Source organism: Hemicordylus capensis, chromosome 14 (assembly GCF_027244095.1).
Source record: "Hemicordylus capensis ecotype Gifberg chromosome 14, rHemCap1.1.pri, whole genome shotgun sequence".
Classification (NCBI taxonomy): domain Eukaryota; kingdom Metazoa; phylum Chordata; class Lepidosauria; order Squamata; family Cordylidae; genus Hemicordylus; species Hemicordylus capensis.
The window spans coordinates 1,049,471-1,073,019 of NC_069670.1; the positions used below are offsets into that span (position 1 = coordinate 1,049,471).

Here is a 23,549-nt window from a genome sequence, read left to right on the forward strand (position 1 = left end):
TTACCGGTAGGTATTCCACAGGTTTTACGTTTGAAAACTGATTACCTATACAAATCCCCCTGGTCAGTTTAGCTGACTCTTCTTGTAATTCTATATCAAATGCACGCTGCTTGATGACCCGTATCGCTTGGTCATACCGCATCCTGATCAGCTCCTCCTGGGAAAGGCCATAAGATTGTAGCTTTTGTCTTAACGCCACTTTCCATCTCAAATACATACATAAATACCATACAATATACAAAGGAGAGGAGAGCTGATCTTGTGGTAGCAAGCATGACTGGTCCCCTTAGCTAAGCAGGGTCCGTGCTGGTTGCATATGAATGGGAGACTTGAGGTGTGAGCACCATAAGATATTCCCCTCAGGGGATGGAGCCGCTCTGGGAAGAACATCCAGACCATAGCATCATCTGCAGCGAATAACGGTGTTTGGTAGACATGGCATGGATTCTTCCCAGCTGCTGTTTCCTGGGCTCCACCAGGGTCAGAACCCCTGAGAAATCCTCAGCCAGTCCACAGTGGAGGGGATCTTTGGGTCCTCACTTCCTTTCTCTGATAGCCTTTCTCCAGTTTGTGTCCAAGGATGCTCTGCTATGTCCGTATTTCCCACCGACATCGACACGGAGCCTTTCTTCCCATTTTGCCAAGTGAACCTCACCACATTCGCTCAGCTTCAGAGGACCTTCTCCTTATAGATCTGCTCCATTTAGATTCCATTTGGGAGGTCTTGATTTCATTTTTCCTGCCTCATCTGCTGATCATCGAGAAGGGCAACTCAATCCTTCCCTACCAATAAAGATTCATTGCAATCCCTCATCAGCCTTATCTGTTCTCCTTCCTACTCCCTGGATCTTTGTACAAATACACACAGACACACACACCCCTGTGAGACAAGAAGCTGGTCATTCAGAAATTCTATGCATTCCTATGGCTTTCTACCATAGGAGATCTGGGGAAAGACCTCCAGAGGTGGCTAAGTTTCGTGATTCCATGGGAGAGTGGGAAAGGGAATGGAGAAATGAAGCAGATGGGCGAGGGGAAGAGACGAGGAGAGCTGGTCTTGTGGTCACAAGCATGGGTCGTCCCCTTTGTTAAGCAGGGGCTGCCCTGGTCTGCATTTGAATGGGGGACGACATGTGTAAGCACTGCAAGATCTTCCCCTGGGGGATTTGGCCACTCTGGGGAGAGCAGAAGAACCCAAGTTCTCTCCCTGTATCTTCTGCCTTCAACCTTGGAGAAGCCACTCCTTTTGTTCCATATTGCAGTTGGGGTGGATGATGGGAGCTGTAGTCCCACAATGGCTGGCGGCCCTCAGCTTGGTCCCCCTTCTCTTTTGTCTGAAAGGACTCTGGTGCCTCAGCCTTACTTGAATACAGCCTAAGCCTTGCAAAGAAGGGTGGGTGTCCCTCCTCGGGACCCCTTGTTCCAAGGAAGCCCTTGGTTTCTGGCCCCTTGCAGTGGCATTCTGGGCTGCTCAGTCTCCTTTCATGACATTTGGATCTTGTGAAGACAAACCATTAAACAGAGAAACACACAAGAGGGCTTCCTTACTGTAGAGGCATTTCCAAGCAAGGGGCTGCAGGGTGTGTGATTAGAGGGGGAAGCCATGTGGGGAGCAGGGAGGGCAGAAAGGGCTGACCCTGCCCTGGTGCTTGGGGACTGGGAGCTGCATCCCAAGGCGGGATTTCAAACCACAACAAGCCAGCGTGGCCAGTAGCGGATCTGGTGACCTCACCGCAGTTAACGGAATTCTGCAGGGATTCCGCCGGAGGAGGCTCATTGGCCATCCTTGCCTTGGTCAGAAGAGACAGTTAGTTGGTCTTGTCCTCCTGCTTTCTTTTGCCGAAATGGGTGGCTGCTTCGCCTGCTTCAGGTACAGTCTGGCCTGGCGGTGGGGCAGGGGTGGGACCCAACCCAAGGGCTGCCTGGGACTGGTTGTGAAAGCTGTCCTTCCTTGGTTTTACCTTCTCTGGGTTGGATGCCTCTCAATCCCAGTTGCGGGGGAGCAACAGCAGGAGAGAGGACAAGCTCTCACCCCCTGCCTGTGGGCTTTCCAGAGGCATCCGGTGGGCCACTGTTTGAAACAGGATGCTGGGCTATAAGGGCCTCCATGGGCCTGATCCAGCAGGGCTGTTCTTCTGTTCTTCATTTCACCTCCAGCATGGACCACAAGCAGCTTCTCCTTGAAATGCAGGAACCCTCAAGGATTGCCTTGTGGGGTGGTTTCCTCAGTACTTCCTTGGCTTGCAGGCCCTAGACTCATGAACCACGAGTAGTGCCCAGGAACTATGGGAGACCACTAAGGGCCCACATGGGGGGTGGTTGTGGAGAAACCCTTTGGCCTCCCTTTGATGCTGACATCTCCAGCTGCCCATGAAGCCCACCCATCATCTTGCCAAGAATCGTGCCTAAGCCTGCTTCTTCCTTCTTCTTCTTCCAGGTCCCAACAGGAAGAAGTTGTCAAGTAAGTGGTTCTTCTTTCCCTTCTGGATGTTTCTGGCTCAGGAGGGGGTCCCCCTCAAGCGTGGGTGGGGTTCAGGCAGGACCCCAACCCAGGAGGTGTGGCACCCATGTCCCCAACTGGGTGAACCCGGCTGCCTTCAGGAGGCCAAACACAGGCCAATGGATATGATTCTAGCAAATCCGAATTTGATCCCAGCCAAACTGGCTTCTTGTCTTATTTGGCAAAAACAAACACACACGCCCCAAATGAAACCTGATTTGGAAAACTCTTCTGGAGAGGGACGGGTCAGTCCTCAGGGCCAAAAGGTACCCCTGATGCAGTCCGTTCCTAACCCCATCGAATTCCCAACTCTGGACGCATCCAAAATGAGCAGGGCCACCTAGAAGGACTGCCAGTTGGATGCATCTGAGCCAGGAGGAGAGGGGGAGATGTGCACCCCCTGGCATGACTGGGAAACCCCCCAGGCCCTGGGATTGCTGACTGAGAATACGTCTCTGCTCTCCTCTGCAGGCTTCCTGAAGATCCGGAGAAGGAACAGACTGGTGAGTGGGGGACCAGCATGGTGCAGGCTCCTTCTCAGGGCTTCTCCACATCTCCACAGCAGCTCTCCTTGAGGATCTCTTGCTCTTGGCAAAGGAGCCCGATGGGAAGAAGAAGGTCGTCTGATGGATGAGTGGCAGGAGGAGGACAGGCCACCGGCCTCCTAGGTACCTGACGGAGCCCACAGCCTTATCAGGGGGGCCTCTGCCAGCCACCTAGGGAGGGAGGAGGGCCATGGCCTTCAGGTCCTAGCCACACTTCCTTGTCCAAGGAAGAGACCTTTGCTTTGGAGTGGATGCCGGTCAGAGCTTGGCCTAGGGAGGCAAAGCCTCAGATTCCGTATGGCAGCTGCGTTATGTGGGCATCGTGGCAGAGAGAGCATCGATCCAGCCCCCCCCCCCCCCGCATTTGTTTCGGTCACTGGCCCACCCAAAGAACTTCCCAGCTTGGCAAGTGGAAAGTGGAGGCCGTAGCCATCAGGGCCCCGAGGCTTCCTCCATCTCCTGATCTCTGCTTCCTTCCCTCTCTTGCAGGAGATCCTGAGAACCCCAGCCCTGTCCACACCTCCTCCTCCCCCCACCTCCCCACCCCACTCCCTACCACCCCAGCCAAACGCCCCCTCCCTCCCCACCCCAGTCTCCCCCTCCCTCCCCCTTCTCCCCACCCCAGAGACTGCACCCCCAGACCTCTCCCATCCAAGCCCGGTGGAGCCCCGGAGGACACCGTATCCACCCTGTCGGATGCCTGCCCAGGTCCCTCCACCAGCAGGGGGGCTCTGCAAGAGGGTAAGTGTTCGGGCATCTCCTAGCCCCTCGGCCTGCACCCGGACCCTGCCCGGGAACCCGGAGGTGTTGCTGGGTCCTCCTCTCCGCCTCCCGGCTGACTGAGCTCCACTGGTCCAGCTACACCTCCTTGCAGGGGTGAGGAGGGAGGGCAGGAGAGGGGGGTGGTGGTTTTCAGTGGGAGCAAGCCAGACTCTGGGGCCAACCATCATCTTCTGCTTCTCCTCTCTTGCAGACCTCCCTCAAGGCCCCGATGCAGAGGCCTCGTCGTTCCAGCCTCCTGGCCCCATTTTCGCGTGGTCCTCCTCCTCGGCCTCCACCGAATATCTCCGCCTCTCCGCCACCCGCTCCTTCTCCCCCTCCTGCCTCTCCCTGAATCCCTCCGCTTCCCCTCCTCAAAATCTTCACAATGTGCAAGGGAAACTGGAGAACCTGATGGCACTGCAGAACAAGCAGGTGGAGGTCCGTAAGTCTCCTCTGCGCAGCACCCCGGGGGCCCCTTCCCGTTCCGTCCCGATGGCCCTTTTGCAGCTCTGAGGGCGCAGACGACAGCGACGACAGGGAGAGACTCTAGAGCAGGCCTGCTCAACTTTGCCCCCCCCAGCTGTTTTAGGACTACAACTCCCATAATCCCCAGCTACAGTGGTCAGGGATTATGGGAGCTGTGGGCCAATGTCTGCAGGAGAGCCAAATTTGAACAGCCCTGTTGTAGAGGCTCAGAAGGGGAGCCGAGGCAGGGAGCAAGCACGGGAAGGAGATGCCTGATTACAATTCCAGGGGGTCTGGGTTTGAATCCCCATTTGGCCATGACCCTCGAGGGGAGGCTCTGGGTCAGTCCCTCGTCACACAGCCTGACCAACCTCTCAGGGGGGTTGTGAGGACCTGAAAAAAGGTGACCCCCACCCTGAACTCCTTTGACCAAAAGCAAACTGTGAATGTGGCAGGGGATGATGGGAGTTGTAGTTCAACAAAATGGAAGGTCAACTTTCCCCACCTCTGGCTCACAGTCTACAGTGCGGCGAGGGAGGGGGAACGGAGGAAGAGGAAGGGTGGGAGAGGAAGGAAGAGGTGGAGATGGGAGTTGGGTGCCCATCTCCTGCCGAGGCATTAAGGATCATCTATTCCTCCACAGAATGGAAGGATTTTGAGGATTTTGAGGAGGAGTCCTCGTAGAGAGCAAGAGACCTGCTTCAGGGGGGTTGCCGGGTTGGGGGTGCCAGTGTCACCAGGAGGGGGTCAAGCCCAGAGGCAGAGGGCAGAGCCATGGGGGGTTGTGGGTTCGAGGCCAGAATGAGGAGTCTGTGCCGGGTGTGGACAGGGGCAAGGTCCAGAAGGTCAAGGTCGCACCTGGTAGGGTGGCAAGAAGCCCCTTTGTCCCATTGGTTTCCCTTCCTTGCAGGACAAGAAGATCCGATGAGCTTCCGCGCCCACCTCCAGCATGTTGTGGTGATGAAGAGGCAGCTGCAGCAACTGAGCACCAGGCTCGGCGAACTGGAAGAGATGTTGCTAGTAAATTAATACGATTTGTTGTTGTTGTTTTTGAATGTATTTATTTCATTGTCAATTGTTTTCCAAATCTAGTGTAAAAAACATAAATACTGTGTTTGTTTTTAAAGAAGAGACAGACATGCTGCTCTTGAGTTTTCTTTGGGCCCAGTGGGGTGAAAAGGTCTCTGGGTCCAGCCCCGCTGCAGAATTATGGGCAGACAGGAGGTCTTGAGGATTTAACACGTGGCAGGGCTCCTCATACCTGGGTCCCCAGATGTGGCTGGACTACAAGCCCCATCACCCCCTGCCGCAACGACCAAGGCCCAGCATGAGTGGAGAGTCTGGGTGAGCATGTGTGTGTCATTGTCTGGCCAGCTCAGGAGCTTCCTCCTTTCCCCTCGACCCCAAAGCCCAACTCCCAGCAGCAGCAGCCTCTGCAAAGGGGGGACCCACCCGCTGACCTCCCTCCTGGACCTCCCTTTCCCCTGGAGGCCAGATTGCGGAGAAGGAGGAGGCGGTGGGGGGCAGACCCCTTGCGACCCCTTCCATCGGGGAATTCGCAGCCGCTGCGAAGGGAAGGAGACAGATTTCTCCCCTTCCTCCAGCTTCTCTCCCAGTCCTCAGAAGCAGCCTGGAGGAGCCAGAGATCTTTCCTGCTTGGGGCTGAAAAGGTGCTGCCCGCCTGGGAAATCTGCATCTTGCTGTTTGCAACAGAGAGAGAGAGAGAGAGAGAGGGAGAGAGACTTTCCCCATTGATTGCTCCTTCCTCGTCCGCCTGCAGGGCTGGGGAGGTCGCGCCCCGCTGCAGCACCCACACTTGCTGACCCTATTCCTATTAACAGTCCCCACCCAGCCCCTAAAGGGCAGATCTCCCCCCCCCCCGGAGAGGAGGCCAGGCTTTGAGGGAGGGGTGTGTGACTGTGTGTGTGTGCTCAGCCAATGAGCGAGAGGAACTGGGGATGCTGTTGGGACCGGGAGGTGGGGTGGATTTGGGGGCGGGGACGGGAAGGCAGCATGGCCGGAGGAGGAGGGGGGAAGAAGGCCGGAGGGTCCAATCCTGCGCATTGGGAGGCGGATCTGTGAGGAGGAAGAGGAAGTGGAGGGGAGGAGCAAAGAAAGAAGAGTGAGAGCGGGATCGCTGGCACCACGAGGCGAGCGGCTGCCAGGCGTACCTGCGCGGAGTCAGAGCCGCCGTTCCCCCGACCTTCTTCCGTAGCTGCTTCGAGCCGGTTATCAAATGTCTTTAAAACTTGGCAGCACGTAACATTTTAGATAAAACCAGAGGCGTAACTATAGGGGGGCAGGGGGGGCACGTGCCCCGGGTGCCATCTTTTCTGGTCACATGGGGGGCGCCAACATGACAAAAAAATTTTTTTTAATTTTTTTTAATTTTTTGTTAATACAAATGTTTTCTGCTCAGTGCAGCAGCGCTGCAGCAGTCAAGGGAGCGCGTCGGCAGCCCATCCCCCATGAGCGGTCCCTTCCGCGCCGCCCACGCCCCCCCCATTGCTTTGCTGGCGCCTGGTGGCCAGTCAGTGGCCTGGCTTGGCGGCGGCGGCGGGCGCTTGTGAGAAAAAACCTAAGTATAATGTAGTATGTTGTGGCACGGGGGGGGGGGCGTGGGGGCGCCATTTCATTGCTTGCCCTGGGCGCCATTTTCCCTAGTTATGCCTCTGGATAAAACTCATTGGGGTGGCCCGGAAATTCCATTAAAGACGAAGAAGGAAAATTGATTCGAATATGCTTGTAAAATGTGCAGTAAAGTCAAAGGTGTGCAGTGGTTTCTCTGTCTCCCGAGCCAGAAGGGCCGAGGCGGGCTGAGTGTGGTCGTTTCGTGAACGTCCCCTCTAGAACTGCGGTGGGGACTGCATTTAGGGTCCTGGTTCTTTGGGATTTTCCTGTTGTTAAGCTGATTAGGTATTCAGCAGGTTTTACGTTTGAAAACTGATTACCTATACAAATCCCCCTGGTCAGTTTAGCTGACTCTTCTTGCAATTCTATATCAAATGCACGCTGCTTGATGACCCGTATCGCTTGGTCATACCGCATCCTGATCAGCTCCTCCTGGGAAAGGCCATAAGATTGTAGCTTTTGTCTTAACGCCACTTTCCATCTCAAATACATACATAAATACCATACAATATATAAAGGAGAGGAGAGCTGATCTTGTGGTAGCAAGCATGACTGGTCCCCTTAGCTAAGCAGGGTCCATGCTGGTTGCATATGAATGGGAGACTTGAGGTGTGAGCACCATAAGATATTCCCCTCAGGGGATGGAGCCACTCTGGGAAGAACATCCAGGCTCCAAGTTCCCTCCCTGGCAGCATCTCCAAGATAGGGCTGAGAGAGATTCCTGCCTGCAACCTTGGAGAAGCCGCTGCCAGTTTGTGAAGACAATACTGAGCTCGCTGGACCAATGGTCTGACTCAGTATATGGCAGAAGTATATGGCTTCTATGTTCCTAAGCAGCAATGGAGACCATCACATAAAAACCTGAATTAAAGTCTTCCCATGAAAGTCTTCACATAAACTGTTATAGTGTTCTAACTTCGGGCTCTCGCAAGAATCATGCCAACCGATAATTAAAGCAGTTTGTAGAATGCACACTTGGGGTGAATTTAGAATCGGGGCGACTAGATTTTGTTGACTGGAAGACCATTTCACACGGAGTGGACTTTGCTCCCGCTCTCTAACTGGGGCCTGATTCCTGTCGAGATGGAGTTTCCCCTTCCAGCATATGCTCAAGTTCATTGGGAAGCGATCACTTTCCGGGCGACTAATAATGTGGAATTTCCTTCTATGGGGAGCTAAATTACGGGATGTGGCTGTGAAATCGATAAGTGGAGGTTGGGAGCCCACCCAATGAGTGAATTCTGCTGGGGAGTCGCTCAAAACCGCCCCATTCAAGAAGTGCAAATCTGCCCGGCTTCAGGTCTGGAGGAAATTCAGAGCACAGGAGCTCCCCACTATATCTTTAGATTGTCTGATTAGGAGAGGGGGAGGCACAACCTGATCGGGAGGACACTGCTGGAATTTGGCAAGAAGAGTCTATTCCAATTCGAGCGTTAAAGTCTCCAGCCCTTCTTAAGTAAACTCCATGATGGGTAGACTGTATATCGCCTATAAAGGCCTCCAGTCCGGACCAGATCATGCTTGCCTGGGCGTGGATTCGAATCGGTGCTTCATACACATTTACCAGCACTAAGGAGATTTCACCAGCCTTGAACACGGCTGCCGTAGCGGAATGATCCATGGTGCCGAGAAGGGGTAACTTAACCTGAAGTGTGGTAGAGGCCATCACAGAAGGGAGGTTTCTTTCTCTCTTCCCTCCATGGATCCAACAGGATTTGTACACAGTCATTTGATGACTGATCTGTGCTGCTGCTGAAGGCATTTGTGTGATGTGTGCTTTGGTTTGGGGTTCAAATTGCCTTTTGGGGTTGCATCAGTTAAATATGCTTCAGGTTTTCCTCTGGGACATCCCTTCAAATTTGCTTCTCAGTCTACATGCTTAGAATCAAAGCACATGTGGCTAGTAATCAAGAGGAATATGCGGGTTACAGACAGACGTATGTTGGACATTTCTATCCTTCCCTTCCTCCGAGGAACGCAGGCTGGCAAAAATGCTGTTTCCCCCTTTCCTAACTCCTTAAGGCTCCCCTCATAGGAAGCTGCCATAAACTGAGTCAGACCATTGGTCCATCTAGCTCAGTATTGTCTAGTGGCTTCTCGAGGGTTGCAAGCAGGAGTATCTCTCTGTCTTATCTTGGAGATGCTGCCAGGGAGGGAATTCTTCAATTCCGAGAGTGGCTCCATCTCCTGAGCGGAATCTCTTCCAGTGCTCACACATCAAGTCTCCCATTCATATGCAACCAGGATGGACTCTGCTTACCTAAGGTGACAAGTCATGCTTGCTACCACAAGACCAGCTCTGCCCTCACTTGCTAACCGGGGCTCTGACCAGTTTTCTCTCTTCCTTACAGCACACGTGTGACTTGGAAGAAGAAAAATGAGGTGAAACCCAGCAGAAAATTTATTGGTGGTGCCTGATGGGGGAAAAAGAGCCCAGATTAAAAGCTGGAGCACAATTTAAGAAGATAAATGGATAACCTGATTTGTTAACAAGAACAAAGTGTGGACAGGGGCAGGGTCCAGAAGGTCAAGGTCGCACCTGGTAGGGTGGCAAGAAGCCCCTTTGTCCCATTGGTTTCCCTTCCTTGCAGGACAAGAAGATCTCATGATCTTCCGCGCCCACCTCCAGCATGTTGCGGTGATGAGCAGGCAGCTGCAGCAACTCAGCACGAGGCTCGGCCAACTGGAAGAGATGTTGGTAGTAAATTAATATGAGTTGTTGTTGTTTTTGAATTTATTTATTTTATTGTCGTTTGTTTCCCCAATTTAGTGTAAAAAACATAAATGCTGTATTTGTTTTTAAAGAAGAGACAGACATGCTGCTCTTGAGTTTTCTTTGGGCCCAGTGGGGTGAAAAGGTCTCTGGGTCCAGCCCCGCTGCAGAAAAGTTTCTCATGGGAGATGCACTCAGGGCCGAGAGAGGACAGTTGTGCACAAGTCCCATTTCACAATTTGATTCAACCTCAAGTCAAATCACAAAAATTGGAATCAATTGTCAAGTTGGCCGGCCATGGCTAGCCAGTTAAGACGAATCAAAAATCCAGAGGGGAGTCTCACGATTCGCCTATGGGGAACCCCATTGTCTAGCACGGGGAGGTGCTAGGGACACTAAAGTCCGTTGGGTGGTATGGAATAATGGGTGTTACCAACCACACAACCCACAAAGGAAGCAAAGCAGGACTGGAACTCACGTCCCGCAGGCTCATAAAATACTCCCTTTCCTGCTTCTCACACGACATCAGTTCCTCACTTGTACATACAGGAATCTGTCAGATGCAGCTTTGAATTTGCAAAACGGCTCAATGTATCAAGTGAGTCCGAAACTATTGCCGACTAAGCCTTTCCTCCATCCAATGCACCACGGAGAATCACAGAGGGGATCCAGACATTTCCTGATCTCCTACGTGGGGAAAAAGAAAAGAAAGGCGAGGGGAGCATGATTTCAACTTTTTTCTGATTTTAATAAGGGAATGGGACCTTTAATTTCCAAAGCTGTTTCTCAATAGCTTTGCTAAGCTCACAGAACGTTTGCTTGCAAGCTGGTGGACTACACAAGTTTCTTCACGAACTGTGACTGCCTTAAGCACAGCCAGGTTTTCTTCTCAGGACCAGATAGACCATGCCATGTCCGAAAAATTTAGAGAAGGACCCCTCTAATCTAAGGTTGCCGTATGGGCACTGGAAGGGGAAACCTCTCTTTCTGTCTGTGCAGCTTGGAATCCAATTGCCTCTAAGACATGGGTGGGAGCATTGGAAATACAGGTCAGTAGGAGCACCTTGAAGCAGCTCCAATCTTGCTCTCCATCGCCTCTCACCCATCCCTCTCCTTTGGGGATCCAGTTTGGTTTACAAGGGGTCCTTCTGGCCTCTTCCGGCTTAAGAGCTGCGGAGGTCGGCCTACAACTCCCATCATCCCTGACTATTGGCTTATGTGTCCAGGGATGCTGGGAGTTGTAGTCCAAAACCAACAGGAAGGCTTCAGTTGTGCAGCAGCCCTTCTTTTTATTTTATTTTATTTATTACATTTTATATCCCACTCTTCCTCCAAGGAGCCCAGAGCAGTGTACTACATACTTGAGTTTCTCCTCACAACAACCCTGTGAAGTAGGCGAGGCTGAGAGAGAAGTGACTGGCCCAGAGCCACCCAGCTAGTCTCATGGCTGAATGGGGATTGGAACTCGGGTCTCCCCGGTCCTGGTCCAGCACTCTAACCACTACACCACGCTGGCTTCCTTCTGTAGACAATGCTGAGCCCGATGGACCTTCTGTGCCTGCCTTCCAAACTGCACCCACATGGTGCTCTGGACCATGTGAGCAGAGAAAGGACGGAGAAATGGATGGCCCTGAGCATCTCCATCCCATTCCAGAATGAAGGGTCAGTCTGGGCAGAATCCCATGCCTGAATCCTTCCCTGTGCACAAATCCCCCTGCAGGATGGCATGCGGAGGAGGAGGAGGAGGAGGAGGAGTGCAGCCCCCCCCCCCACTTGCGTACCCTTTCATCAGAGAATTAGCAGCCGCTGCTAAAGGAAGGAGACAGATTTCTTCTCCCCTTCCTCCAGCTTCTCTCCCGGTCCTCAGAAGCAGCCTGGAGGAGCCAGGGATCTTTCCTGCTTGGGGCTGAAAAGGTGCTGCCCGCCCGGGGAAGAATGCATCTTGCTGTTTGCAACACACACACACACACAGAGAGAGACTTTCCCCATTGATTGCTCCTTCCTCGTCCACCTGCAGGGCTGGGGAGGTCGCGCCCCGCTGCAGCACCCACACTTGCGCCCCGCTGACCCTATTCCTATTAAGTCCCCACCCAGCCCCTAAAGGGCAGATCTGCCCCCCCCCCGGAGAGGAGGCCAGGCTTTGCGGGAGGGGTGTGTGACTCTGAGTGTGTGTGGGCACGCGGCCTTAATGGCTCAGCCAATGAGCGAGAGGAGCTGGGGATGCTGTTGGGACCGGGAGGCGGGGACGGGAAGGCAGCATGGCCGGAGGAGGAGGAGGGGGGAGGAAGCCCAGAGGGTCCAATCCTGCGAATTGGGAGGCGGATCTGAGAGGAGGAAGTGGAGGGGAGGAGCGAAGAAAGAAGAGTGAGAGCGAGATCTCTGGCACCACGAGGCGCGTGGCTGCCAAGCCTGCCTGCGCGGAGTCAGAGCCGCCGTTTCCACGACCTTCTCCCGTGGCGGCTTCGAGCCGGAGTGGCGGTGCATGAGGCTGCCGGTGCTGCTGCTGCTGCTGGTTGACTTGGCTTCCCCCTGGAAGGGGCAGCTGTGCCCTCCAGATTTACCTGGAAGGCCCCACGAGCTATGGGGGAGAGCTCCAGACACCAGCTGGGCCTTTCATCATGCATTAGAGCTTAGCTTGTTGTAGGTCCTGGCTGGGGACTGGGGGGGGGGATCCACTCTTCTTCCTGACTTCCTTTCCCTTGGACCGAGAATTGGAGACAATGAGCTCCCCAACCTCTGTTGCTGGTGTCCGTCATCACGATCGTTCTCAGGAACCTTAAGAATCTCTTCCTTCTGGACAAGTTCTGTGGGGATCTCCACCCCCGAAGCGATAACCTGACCCTGGACGGCATATGGACCATCATGTTCTTTCTTCTGGAAATGAAAGATTGGAACGTCAGGAGGAACCACTGCAACTCCCTGAGGTGGAACCTCGCCCAAGCAACTGTCTCCAGCATGGAGACCATTAGCCCCAGCAGCCTCGCCAGGGATAGTACTGGGTACTAGGCCCTCCCATAACTGGAAGGCCCGACGTGCTTTTGATCCCTTGGTAGAAAAAGGAGCCCTTGCAAAGTATCTGTGACCATTCTCAAATGTTGAATCCTGTGAGTGGGTGTCAGATAGCTTTTCTTTCTGTTTATGAAGAACCCGTGTTGTTCCAGGGTGGATAGTGTTACTGCTAGGTTGACTGCTGCTGCTTCTGGAGAGCTTGATTTCATGAGAAAATTGTCTAAATATGCAAAAACATGGACCCCTCAAAGTCTCAGGTGGGCCATGACTGGTGCCAGGGCTGTGGTGAAGACCCTGTGTGCGGATGCCAGGCCGAACAGCAGAGCCTGCACTGTAAATCGACTTGAAACGTAGAAACCGCCTGCTCTTTGGATGGATAGGAATATGTAGGTACGCCTCGTTTAAGTCAAAAGAAGCGAGCCGGTCTCCCTGCTTCAAGTCATTGTAGTAGCTTTTGACTGAACAGCTTGCCGTTTGTAGGTACTAAACCCTCTAAAGGGTGCTCTCTGACGATTCCCTCTGGAATTTTGTATCTCTGTCCCGGCCCCTGAAGGGCCAGAAGCTATGAAAGGGCCAATTGCATTGGAAGGGCCTTTTGAAAGGCTGTTTATCAGTCTTTTTATTGGTTGAAGGCATCGTCTTTCACTTATCAGACGATTCTACAAGAATGTCTTGAAGGGCAGGCTCACCAAAAAGCTTCTTGCCGTCGTAAGAGACGGTAGCGAGGTTAAGCCTAGAGGTAGAACCAACCGTCCACCCTTGAGTCACAGGTGGCATCTGCCAACAAATGATGAAACCACCACTTGCGCTGAGAATCTCATCGTATGAAGAGTGGCATCGGCCATAAGGACCTGCGCCTTCTGGATCTTTAATAGTTGCCGTCACATCTTAACTGGGTCCCCTGGAGGATCACTCAGAAGATTGACCACCTATAATAAGACTGACCACCTATAATAAGGAGTCATGGGCTGCCCTGGATGCTGCCGCTGTCGCACGGACAACCAGGGACACGTTCTCATGACACGATCAAATGACAGCTCGGCCTTCTTGTCTTTTAGAAAAAAACTCACCCTCTCGAGATACCAGGGAATCCGACACCACTTGCGAAATGAGGGCATCCGCGTTTGGTGTCCTCCACATATCTGTAGTGGTCTGCTGAAAAGACAAAGTTTGTTAGCCATGGACATAGCCTAGTAGTTGAAAGCTGGTGTCAACCATTCCTGTTTGACTACATCCACAAACAACTCTGGCATGGGCATCAGCCTGTCCTTGGGGTGTGCTCTAAGAAAGACCAAGTCCCCTTGGGCGCAAGAGTCAGGACTCTGCCCAGCCTCCGTCCCATTGGTATAACAATTCTGGACATCAGTGGGCTGAAGTCCTCTGCCACAAGGAGGCGTTGTGACACCGAGGCATCACCGGTGTCCTCCCCTCCAGACCATTGGGTCCGGATGGAAACCTCCCCCTGCATTAACTGGGTCTTCAGGGTCAGAAGGCAGATTAGGCCCCTCTGAGTTTGCAATGATTTTTTTTTAAAAAAAATATTATTATTATTATTCTTAAGGTGCAAGTAAACCCCTAGGGTCCCCAGAGTCTGATCGGCAGCATCAGAGGAATGCCAGCCAACTTGCCCAGCTCACTATGGAGAAGTTTGCTTTTGGCCTTCTTGGGAGAAGGACTGCCCAACTCGGTCAGTGAGGAGCTCCCACTGGGTGATTGATGCCTTCTCCCCTTTGTGGATCTCTTACTCCTCTTAGGGGGCCTAATCTGGTAGATGGTGCCAATGACTGCATTGCGAAACCATGCTTGCTACTCAGGTGGCGGCACAGACTTCGGTAGAACAGCAGAGTTAGAACTGGAGGCTTCTTGAGGCCCCGTCTCTGCAGCAGACTCCCCCTGCTGGCCAAACACCATCATCACAGTCCTAGGCTTTTCCCGCCCTTTTAGAGACTGTCTCCCTTTTACATTACCAGCTCCTTCAGGTAAAATGGAGGGATTCTTCGCAACCGTCGCCATCTTAGGAAGGGCAGGAGATGCCTGTGATGGCCTCGCTGCCCTGCCGCTCAGGTTGCTAGCCAGCTCGCCAATCCGCCTAATCTCCTCAGAGGTTGGTGGGGCGTTGGCAACAGGGAGCCTCTCAAAACACTCTTCACAGCCACTTCAAGCTGATTCCCCTGAAAGTTCTGGAGAATGCCCTGAAATAGCTTTTCTAACTGCTTTAGTGGCTTTAATTGGTAGACAGTATCTACTATGGCACTCTTTAGCCCTGCTTGCCACTCGGGCGGGACCTGTTTAGGAATCGCCACAGAAACATTCCTCTCAGAGGTCCCCGCACCCCCCATACGTTGATCAGATCTCACCACCGTCTGTTGAGGTTTTGGGGGTTTTTTGTTTTGTGTTTATATATATATATATATATATATATATGGAACACAAAGGAACTGAACTAAAGAAAGAGACAGGAGGTAAAGCAGCGGAATGCTCCCTCCTTAGCAAGGCCCATTTTTCACCGCTCAGTGGCGGGAACAAACTGAGGCCCTCTCGCTCCGTCCGCTCGGATGGTCTTTCGGCCGCTGAGGTAGGATCGGGGAGGCAAACGGCCGGTGACACGGAGGGACTCTGCACCCAAGCAAAGCTGCTCTGTTAATCTCTCAACGTTGCCCGCTCTGCCGCTGAGCTGCGCGTTGAGAGCCTGGGGTGATCAAGCGGCCTCGTCCTCTCCGTCGTGCTCGCAAACTCGCAGCCCGAGGGGGGCGCGATCGAACGCGGAGCCTCTCCAACTGCCTGCTCGGACGGAGACCAGTCCGCCGAGACCGGGGCAGGGAGGATCTGAGAGCTGGCCGGAGCGAGCGAAACTGCCGACGGAGGAGGGTCACCGTTGATGTGTTTGAGTAAACCAAAGTAACTCCATTTTACATAGAATACCAAAGCATCTCCAAATTTGCTTAGAAAACCTAATTCTAACTTAAAGTAACCCCAGCCAAGCTCAGAGACATCACAGCCAATGTCATAATCTCTCTCCACTAAAATGTATCTATGAAACTTGGTTCTCACAAGATTCTCATTGTTCTTTGCTGACAAGTTAATAAAACAGGATGTAACCAAATAAGGAGTGATCACCAGATGAACAATGAATCATTCGCATGCGTACTAGATACTTAGTCCACCATTTTACTGCCATGTATACTATGTCAGCATCCCAAAAGAACAGAGACTATGTCCTTGTGGCTCTGGAGAACAGGAGTCTATCTTCCATATCTTACTCCGCTGTCTTTTTTATAGGGACTTACGAACTTGTTATATTTCCTCCTTACTGACTGATTTCCCAGGGCATATAGATGCATTTTACGTCAACTATCTGCTCTCAGATCAGAAGGAGGAAGTAACATTTAAAGTTGCTAAGTTCTGTGAGGCAGCTAAGAAGGCTAGACAACAGATGGTAAATCAGATTATGCTAACGGGAAATTGCTGATTAGGATGAGTCCATGTTCCTGATTATATTATGTATATATTATTACTATATTACGTGTATTATTATGTATGTAAATTTTGGTCTATGACCGTAAATAAACATGACTGACTACTATGTCAGCATTATTCAGATTGTCTGTATAAATGTAAGATGCACCTATAACCAATTTGTATTCAATGTGATGCGTGAGCCCCATTGTCTATCTGCTTCTGCAGAGCATTAAACCAAGCCTCTAATTGATTCCCACTGTGTCTGTTTGATTGGCTTAAGGCGGACCCAGGGATGAACCAAATTCACATCAATTTGGTGCCGTGACTCGGATGTGACTCTGGGTGGACAGTCTGACCCGTCACGGGACAGTGAGATCCAGCGCGCCCCACAGCTTTTGTCTGTGGAGGATTCTCATGGGCCCGGGATGCGCCAGTCGTCACAACACGCCACATCTGGGAATTGAGGCAAGAGTGAATGAAAGTGTGAACAGAGAGATTGAGTGAGTAAGAGAGTGAAATCCAAAGACGTCTTTTGGTTCTCCTCAGCCCAAGAGGGGCAATGGGGGGGGGAAAGCCCAGGGAGGGGCAATCTTTCATCCCGAGAAAAGGGGGGAAATCCTACAGCCGAAGAAGGGCTGCCCAAGCAGGGGCAAATTAAGCCAAAATCCCGAGGGGGGGGGCAATTTAAGCCACCAAAAAAGCCCAAGGAGGGGCGGTTTAATCTTTCAGCTCGAGAAGGGGGAAAGAGAGAGAGAGAGACAAAACAAAAAAACCCCACAGCCGAAGTAGGGCTGCCTGGGAAGGAAACAGTCTAAGCCCGACCAACTCAAAGGGGGGGGCTATGGGTAGCAGAAATAGCAAGTACACAAAATCTGAACAGATTTCATGTACACCTTTGGAGTGTGTGTTGAAAAATTGGGTGATTATCATGGGAGCAAAGAGTGCTCTTAGAAAATATGTTTTGAAATGCCTTTGTATGAAAGTTTGGCCACTATGAAATCGAGTCAAAGGCCTCATGACTCCGAAAATAACATCCTTTTGCACTTGCCTCTGTTTTATAAGTGTTAAGGAAGGAAGAATGATTGTCTTTTGCAAAAATCATTTCTCTCTCTGTGTTCTGTTTCCAAGTTGCTTCCAAGCTTTGCCCGTGTGTTGCAAACAGTCTGCAAACAGTCTCTGTCACTGTCCTGTTGTAACCAAGCCAAAAGATAACACTGTTCTAGCTGCAAAAGTTTATCTGAACAAAAGGCTGCTTTTGTTCTCTTTTTCTTTTTTTTCTATCTCTCTTCAACTACTTGAGTTGGAAAAGAGGAAAGAAAATGGAGTTTTGAAGGAATGCATATGGGAATTGCAGACAAAAGAAAAAAAAACTAGAAGGAAACACGTAAAAAGATTTTGGGTTGAGGTTGTTAACAACAACAAAAAGAAAAATGCTTGAAAAGCACCAGTAAGTTATAAGATTGTGATATGGAAAGGTAATATAGAATTACAGGTTGTTTTCATGGATAACTGTGATAAGGTTGTTCTGTTTAAACTACTTTCTTAACTGAGTTTATGGCTGACATATTTAAAATGTTATAAAATTCTTTGGGATTCATATGAAGTTTTCTTTGTTTAGTCCTTTGTTCTGTGAAATACACAAGACGAGCCTGTGTGTGTGTGCGTGCGCGTGCATGTTTCTGAACAGGGAGCCCAAAGCTCTGGTTCTGTGTAGGAATTCAACCTCATTAATCTTATAACTCATCCCTGTGAAGATGAGGTTTCAGTTGTAATTATTCTGTTTATTCTGTTGTATTTGTGAATATATTTATACTAGTGACATGTTTTTTTCCCTTTCTGTAAACTGCTCCAGACCAAACTTGCTCTGACATTGAATTCCTAAATTAGCAGTTATTATATTAATTGAACATAAAATTGGTCATGAGCAACTGAATCTTCCCACCTCTGCAAAAGTGCTGCTTATGGATGGCTAAATGCATTAGGCATGAGAGCAAGCTCTACTTCATTCATTCTTATGTTAAGTTGATTGTGATATTTCTGCCACTACTGAGTATCATAAGCCTTTATGTGTTATGTTTACTGATTTCCTTGACAATGGTCTATCTTATCTTACCTATTTCTGTGAACTCAAGAGGTTCTCTGAAAAGCAGTTTGCAGGTTCTCTGAAAAGCCAGTTAATTGTGGGTGAGAAGGAAAAATGGATTTTAAGATAAATTAGTCTAATTGTATTAGTGTAATGTTTTTGCAAAATCTATGCAATATTTCTGCTAGCTGAAATTGATGTAAACTGAGAGCTACCAATGGTCTAAGGTTTAAATTTTAAAATTTGACTCATCCACCAGCCCTACTTTGCCTTCACAGCAGCTGAATCTAAAAATTCCAGATCCCAGATATGCAATTTGATGAAAGGAATTTTGTTTTGCCACTCCTGCAAGTGGAAGGGAGTTCCAAAGTACCAATTTGCATTTTACCTAGAAGACTTCCCAGTTTGACAGGATCAAGCTTTGTGTGTTACTGTGAAACCCATACCCTGTTTTCACAGCTCCTGATGAGAGACTTGACTTTATTATCACAAGTTTTACCCCTCTGCAAGATTATGGACAATTTTTACCTTTTACTAAAGAGGCCTGTGAAAAAGGGACACTTTAATTTGCTTCATGAGACATTAGGCCCCGTCCAGAAGTCCTATGTCATCAAGGTATAGTATTCTGCCTGGGGGCATGGACTGTTTCCTTCTTATACAGGTCCCCCCCCCCAAGAGGATATTGTTACCCTACAAAGATGTCAAACCCCAAACCCTTACTCATCGGTTCTTCCCAGCTAAAAGGGGATTAGTCTGGGGCAATAGATGGCTGACCCCCGACTCCCCCACACATGACCAAATATCATGTGACTTTGGTGAGGAATCCTGGGGTTTCCATGGCTACTACTTTTGTTCTTAATCCAGCTAACTTACTTCCTTTTGAGTCTACAGAAGACCAAGAACATGATTGCTTGCAAGCTGTGGACTGCATCTATGCCAAGCCATTCTGATCTTAAAGATGAACTGTACACAGATGGAGGCAGCTTCATGTAAGATGGACAACGTAAGCTGGCTATGGAGAAGCGACTGACCATGCTCTTTCTCCAGGTATCTCAGCACAGCTTGCAGAGCTCATCACCTTCAAGGTAATTTTTACACAACTCCTGGGGCCACTTGGAAAGAAAGAAGATTTTAACAGTGGGAAACAAGGAAGTAAAATATGGGACACAGATATCAGAACTCTAGACTGCTGTTACACTACTAGAAGAGGTTGCAGTCATCCATACCAGAGGTCACCAGAGGAAACTGACCCAGTGACAAAGGGTAAATGGATGGCAGATGCTGCAGCTAAAACCGCTGCTCCTTCTATTCCTGTTTCCAAGCATCTTTGATTCCTGTGCTAACTATCTTGGCACCCCATATTCAGAAAAAGGACATTGACTTTGCACCACAGCAGGGGGGCGCATTTAGAAGAGGATAGCTGGTAAAGAACAGCAGATGGATGTGGAATTCTTGCAGAACCAATCCTTTGGTTTTTCCTAGTCAATACAAAGACACTTTTGTGCCTCTTGGATGTACCCTTTTGCAGAACATGTGGCAACAGCCTGTGTAATTTGTGTAGTAAACAATCCTACTTTACCAAGGTATAGTATCTCACTGGACATACTGTGTGGGCTATCTTTTTCCTTGTCTCGAGAGGTTGTTTTCACTTTACAGAAATGTCAAACCCAAACTTGAATCCATCAGTGACTGGTTAATTATGAGGCTAAAGATGGAGAACGGGGACACCACAACTATCTACACGTTACTGACGATGAAGTCAGTTATACTGGATGGAGATTGATTGCCCTGACAAAGGACTGTGAGTATGATTGTCAGCCAACGTAGTGCAGTGGTTAGAGTGCTGGAATAGGACCGGGAAAACCCGAGTCCAAATCCTCATTCAGCCAAGACACTTGCTGGGCGACACAGAGCCTACAACTCAAATGATTGGCCTGCCTCACAGGGTTGTTGTAACTAGATACTTAGTCCACCATTTTACTGCCACGTATACTATGTCAGCATTATTCAGATTGTCTGTATAAATGTAAGATGCACCTATAACCAATTTGTATTCAATGTGGAGCATGAGCCCCATTGTCTACCTGCTTCTGCAGAGCATTAAACCAAGCCTCTAATTGATTCCCACTGTGTCTGTTTGATTGGCTTAAGGCGGACCCAGGGACGAACTGAATTCACATCACCGTGATGGGTCAGACTGTCCACCCAAGTCACATCCGACACTCACAGCACCAAATTGATGTGAATTTGGTTCGTCACCTGGGTCCGCCTTTTTGCCAATCAAACAGACACAGTGGGAATCAATTAGAGGCTTGGTTTATTGCTTCGCGATAGCAAGGTAGACAATGTAGCTCACGCATCACATTGAATACAAATTGGTTATAGGTGCATCTTACATTTATACAGACAATCTGAATAATGCTGACATAGTATACATGGCAGTAAAATGGTGGACTAAGTATCTAGTACGCATGCGAATGATTCATTGTTCATCTGGTGATCACTCCTTATTTGGTTACATCCTGTTTTATTAACTTGTCAGCAAAGAACAATGAGAATCTTGTGAGAACCAAGTTTCATAGATACATTTTAGTGGAGAGAGATTATGACATTGGCTGTGATGTCTCTGAGCTTGGCTGGGGTTACTTTAAGTTAGAATTAGGTTTTCTAAGCAAATTTGGAGATGCTTTGGTATTCTATGTAAAATGGAGTTACTTTGGTTTACTCAAACACATCAACGGTGACCCTCCTCCGTCGGCAGTTTCGCTCGCTCCGGCCAGCTCTCAGATCCTCCCTGCCCCGGTCTCGGCGGACTGGTCTCCGTCCGAGCAGGCAGTTGGAGAGGCTCCGCGTTCGATCGCGCCCCCCTCGGGCTGCGAGTTTGCGAGCACGACGGAGAGGACGAGGCCGCTTGATCACCCCAGGCTCTCAACGCGCAGCTCAGCGGCAGAGCGGGCAACGTTGAGAGATTAACAGAGCAGCTTTGCTTGGGTGCAGAGTCCCTCCGTGTCACCGGCCGTTTGCCTCCCCGATCCTACCTCAGCGGCCGAAAGACCATCCGAGCGGACGGAGCGAGAGGGCCTCAGTTTGTTCCCGCCACTGAGCGGTGAAAAATGGGCCTTGCTAAGGAGGGATCTGATCAACGTATGGGGGGTGCGGGGACCTCTGAGAGGAATGTTTCTGTGGCGATTCCTAAACAGGTCCCGCCCGAGTGGCAAGCAGGGCTAAAGAGTGCCATAGTAGATACTGTCTACCAATTAAAGCCACTAAAGCAGTTAGAAAAGCTATTTCAGGGCATTCTCCAGAACTTTCAGGGGAATCAGCTTGAAGTGGCTGTGAAGAGCGTTTTGAGAGGCTCCCTGTTGCCAACGCCCCACCAACCTCTGAGGAGATTAGGCGGATTGGCGAGCTGGCTAGCAACCTGAGCGGCAGGGCAGCGAGGCCATCACAGGCATCTCCTGCCCTTCCTAAGATGGCGACGGTTGCGAAGAATCCCTCCATTTTACCTGAAGGAGCTGGTAATGTAAAAGGGAGACAGTCTCTAAAAGGGCGGGAAAAGCCTAGGACTGTGATGATGGTGTTTGGCCAGCAGGGGGAGTCTGCTGCAGAGACGGGGCCTCAAGAAGCCTCCAGTTCTAACTCTGCTGTTCTACCGAAGTCTGTGCCGCCACCTGAGTAGCAAGCATGGTTTCGCAATGCAGTCATTGGCACCATCTACCAGATTAGGCCCCCTAAGAGGAGTAAGAGATCCACAAAGGGGAGAAGGCATCAATCACCCAGTGGGAGCTCCTCACCTACCGAGTTGGGCAGTCCTTCTCCCAAGAAGGCCAAAAGCAAACTTCTCCATAGTGAGCTGGGCAAGTTGGCTGGCATTCCTCTGATGCTGCCGATCAGACTCTGGGGACCCTAGGGGTTTACTTGCACCTTAAGAATAATAATAATAATAATAATTTAAAAAAAAAAATCATTGCAAACTCAGAGGGCCTAATCTGCCTTCTGACCCTGAAGACCCAGTTAATGCAGGGGGAGGTTTCCATCCGGACCCAATGGTCTGGAGGGGAGGACACCGGTGATGCCTCGGTGTCACAACGCCTCCTTGTGGCAGAGGACTTCAGCCCACTGATGTCCAGAATTGTTATACCAATGGGACGGAGGCTGGGCAGAGTCCTGACTCTTGCGCCCAAGGGGACTTGGTCTTTCTTAGAGCACACCCCAAGGACAGGCTGATGCCCATGCCAGAGTTGTTTGTGGATGTAGTCAAACAGGAATGGTTGACACCAGCTTTCAACTACTAGGCTATGTCCATGGCTAACAAACTTTGTCTTTTCAGCAGACCACTACAGATATGTGGAGGACACCAAACGCGGATGCCCTCATTTCGCAAGTGGTGTCGGATTCCCTGGTATCTCGAGAGGGTGAGTTTTTTTCTAAAAGACAAGAAGGCCGGGCTGTCATTTGATCGTGTCATGAGAACGTGTCCCTGGTTGTCCGTGCGACAGCGGCAGCATCCAGGGCAGCCCATGACTCCTTATTATAGGTGGTCAGTCTTATTATAGGTGGTCAATCTTCTGAGTGATCCTCCAGGGGACCCAGTTAAGATGTGACGGCAACTATTAAAGATCCAGAAGGCGCAGGTCCTTATGGCCGATGCCACTCTTCATACGATGAGATTCTCAGCGCAAGTGGTGGTTTCATCATTTGTTGGCAGATGCCACCTGTGACTCAAGGGTGGACGGTTGGTTCTACCTCTAGGCTTAACCTCGCTACCGTCTCTTACGACGGCAAGAAGCTTTTTGGTGAGTCTGCCCTACAAGACATTCTTGTAGAATCGTCTGATAAGTGAAAGACGATGCCTTCAACCAATAAAAAGACTGATAAACAGCCTTTCAAAAGGCCCTTCCAATACAATTGGCCCTTTCATAGCTTCTGGCCCTTCAGGGGCCGGGACAGAGATACAAAATTCCAGAGGGAATCGTCAGAGAGCACCCTTTAGAGGGTTTAGTACCTACAAACGGCAAGCTGTTCAGTCAAAAGCTACTACAATGACTTGAAGCAGGGAGACCTGCTCTCTTTTTTCGACTTAAAAGAGGCGTACCTACATATTCCTATCCATCCAAAGAGCAGGCGGTTTCTACGTTTCAAGTCGATTTACAGTGCAGGCTCTGCTGTTCGGCCTGGCATCCGCACCCAGGGTCTTCACCACGGCCCTGGCACCAGTCATGGCCCACCTGAGACTTTGAGGGGTCCATGTTTTTGCATATTTAGACAATTTTCTTGTGAAATCAAGCTCTCCAGAAGCAGCAGCAGTCAACCTAGCAGTAACACTATCCACCCTGGAACAACACGGGTTCTTCATAAACAGAAAGAAAAGCTATCTGACGC

General features: G+C 50.4%; 1 long non-coding RNA gene across 3 annotated transcripts; it reads right to left on the minus strand.

Annotated features, from left to right (window-relative positions):
* Positions 1 to 5,293: 5,293 nt before the first annotated feature.
* LOC128337554 (uncharacterized) lies at positions 5,294 to 20,178 on the minus strand. 3 transcript variants are annotated; one of them, XR_008312310.1, is made up of 5 exons: positions 14,371 to 20,178; positions 13,696 to 13,780; positions 10,095 to 12,490; positions 9,443 to 9,586; positions 5,294 to 5,972 (listed from the first exon to the last, which is right to left on the minus strand). It is a non-coding gene; the product is annotated as an uncharacterized LOC128337554 (long non-coding RNA). The 3 variants fall into 3 exon arrangements; XR_008312311.1 differs by lacking the exon at positions 5,294 to 5,972 and having other exon boundaries at positions 7,621 to 9,586; positions 14,593 to 20,178; XR_008312309.1 differs by lacking the exon at positions 5,294 to 5,972 and having other exon boundaries at positions 7,621 to 9,586.
* Positions 20,179 to 23,549: the final 3,371 nt, after the last annotated feature.